This window comes from Etheostoma spectabile, chromosome 8 (genome assembly GCF_008692095.1).
Source record: "Etheostoma spectabile isolate EspeVRDwgs_2016 chromosome 8, UIUC_Espe_1.0, whole genome shotgun sequence".
Classification (NCBI taxonomy): domain Eukaryota; kingdom Metazoa; phylum Chordata; class Actinopteri; order Perciformes; family Percidae; genus Etheostoma; species Etheostoma spectabile.
Genome location: NC_045740.1, coordinates 5,709,290 through 5,712,524, shown reverse-complemented (window position 1 = coordinate 5,712,524; position 3,235 = coordinate 5,709,290). Strand labels below are relative to the sequence as shown.

The 3,235-nt window shown below is 34.6% G+C and overlaps 1 protein-coding gene across 3 annotated transcripts in view; it reads left to right on the top strand.

Moving 5' to 3' along the window:
- The window catches only part of nptna (neuroplastin a), a 15,524-nt gene that overhangs the window by 1,644 nt on the left and 10,645 nt on the right, over positions 1 to 3,235 (top strand). The gene's annotated exons all lie outside the window — the stretch shown is intronic.

Genomic DNA, 3,235 nt, shown 5'->3' with positions numbered 1-3,235 from the left:
TGTGTGTGTGTATATGCATATATGCATACACATACCGTTGGCTGAGTCTGGTAATGCAAGATATAAATGCACACAGTAGCCCGCTACGTCACAGAAGCCAATTGTGTCTGCTACTAGCTGTTCACATGTAAAGCCAAACCATTTTTGGGGTCATTTCCATACAGAAGCCACAAAAACTCATAATAACAAAGTTCTCAGTTAATGAACTGATCAATGCAAGCATATGATTTTCTTGCTTTACCATTGCAGAGTGCATACAATGTGTAATTATCAGTCTTGGGTTCATATTATTGTATAAGAAGTGGGGTTGCGATGTTCATCGGTAGTACGCAGGAAGGAGTGCAAAATTATTCACCTTGGAGTTGTGGTTCCTTCCATTTTTCAAATTTTACTCCCAGATTTATTAGTATAGTTTACCAAACTGTAGCTTCGTCAGCAAATTGGAAATATACATATAGTGAAGGTTTTAAGATGTATTGTCAGTCGAGTGTGTTAAATATACTGTATTTATTTTAAAACAATCAATCAACATAGAGCTCATCAAGTGAAGTAACCTATATAACACATCATAAGCCTGGAATTAGAAGGTCCTATCTGTATAATTGGCAGTATGGCTATAATTATTGATCATTCTAATTTTTGATTATTCCAATGATTATTTTCTCAATTTGTTGATTAATTGTTTGGTCAACACAATATGTCAGGAAATAGTAAAACCAGCAACAACTAAGGAATGTGTGGCATTTAAACAACTTAAACGATTCATTTATAATTAAATTTACTGCATTTCTGTCATATTTAACATCAAAGGCACCCTTTAAGTGAATTTATTTATAGCTCAGCTCTTTCTCATGCTCCCTGATATCCTGCACACAAAATATCAAAATCCCAGGACTATTAGAGACGTGGTTTGTAAGAGAAAGCATTTTTAATTTGAATGATGCAGTTGGTTGTTTAACCACATTATAAAATCATGTTATGTTATAATCATTTTAAACAGTCTCTTTTATTTCTGTAAACATCAGGTTATAGAATATCAGCCACTGGAGGACATTTCAGAACATTCACTTTAAAACCAGCATGTAAATGCAATATATGCTTCTGTTGCTTTTTCTAATCTCTAGTTGTCTCTGTCCATCAGGTCTCACTTCGGTTCTAATACAATATTCATTTAGCATCCTGTTAGCGACACAATAGGTGTTGGTACATTACAACTGGGACGGAGGCCAGAATTCAGAAGATACAGAGAAAATATCTGCGAGGAAGGGCCATCTGTAAGGTTGCCGTCAGATTTTGGGAATGAATAATAAACCAGAAATTAGCATAGCAAGTAATTTAAATCTTGCTAAGTACAGTATGTGATTTATAAAAGGCATGTATTAAAATAAAAATACACTATAAAGTCACGTTTAGAGCTGAAACAATTAGCCAAAAAATTGATCAGTAGATCAGCACAAAAACTATTTGGTTAATCAGTTAATCATCAAAGTTTGTTATCAAGCTCAAACTCCAACTACGTATTTTTGGTCCCCAGCTTCTCCAATGTGGAGATTTACTGCTTTTGTCTGTTTTTATATCGTTGTAAACTGAACATTATTATTGTTGGTCAGACAACATAAGATATTTGAAGATGTCACCTTGGGTTCTGGGAAATTGGGATAGACATTTTATTGTTTTCTGACCAAACCATTAATACCTTATTGCAAAAAGACAAAGACAAGTGAATTTATTACATAATTGATAAACCGGGCAGTTTCAAAGTAATTTTTTTTTTTTCTTCACACTTTTCTACATATTCACCAAGAAAACAAACAAACAAAATCCAGTGTGAACATGGAACAAAATGAATAAGATTAAACAAATAACTGCCTTTTTAAACTTTATAAGGAATTGGAAACAAATTGGAAGCAAAAATATTGAATAAATAAAAGTGGGAATGTGTACAAACTTGGCAATACTGATGACTAAATAAAATAAAATAAAATTAATAAACTGCATTAAAAGGCAGCAGTATAAAATAACAAAATAAAAAGTAAAATAACAGGTTTTTAAGCTTTTAAAGATGTACAGAGTTGGGAGAAATAATTAAAAAAAATTGACATTAATCGATAATAAAAATAATTGTTAGTTATATTGTAGCCTTAAAATGTAATATATTCTGGGTCAATACAAGCGATTTTATGTCTCACCTTGGACTTTAAGACATTAAAATGTTTAGAGACTATCAAAAAAACAACAACTGAAAGACACATTGATACTAAAAACAATTAGTTTTGGAATATGTGGACAATTTCAGATTAATCCCGATTATCTCAAGTGATGAGAGTTAAAGAACACTGAAAAAGTACAATGCAGCCGTTATAGTAAGATCACCCATGTGACACACATAACAGTACGCCACAACTAAACATCAACTGGACAAGAGAGACGCCTTTCAGACATGTACAGAACAGTGCTACTGGCTCAGCACTTTTTGACATATCTGGACTGTCCGGGTTGTTAGTATCTGACTCTCAGCAGTTTTGTATTAAGAGCTGAAGTGTTGGTTTTAGTTGTCAGTCCCTGTTATGTTGTGTACTAGCATTATACACTCAGTTGCCAAGTTATTAGGTACACCTGGCTAAAACTAAAGCTGTTAAAGCGGCTAAAACAATCCTACATTTAATTCTTCATGAAGGTGTAAATGATTCGTTTTTGTTGAAACTGTTTTAGAGAGGTGTTGATTCAACTAAATTGTTATGTTGGAGGCTGCAGTTCATGGTACTGTTGAATTGTGACAGGTGTCTCTATTATTTTGTCCACCCCTTTTACATAAATGAGGGTAGTCTAAATAACAGAAACACCTGTCCGTATAATGCAATACATTTCAACATTATGACTTCCATGGAGGTAGGATTTATTGCAGACCTGTTGTATTAGATTGCATTAGTTTTAAAACCTATTTGTGCCGTCAGTAAGTGTGTTGGTCTTGATAACCAGTGGTGTCCCGTACAGCGGGGCTACGATGTCAGCGTGACGTGTCTGTCTGCCTTGTGATGGTCTTCTTGGTCTTGGTTTACCACCTCTTCTTCTTCCCACTTTGTTGCCATACAGTGCTTCTATGGAAACGGAGGAGGTCTATCACTATTCGCCCACACGCTCCCCAGAGACTCATAGCTGCAATTTCTATAAATCTTCCCTCAATCTCCTGTGCTCTCTACAGTGCCTATAGACCAAGCTTATGACTTCAGCCCCC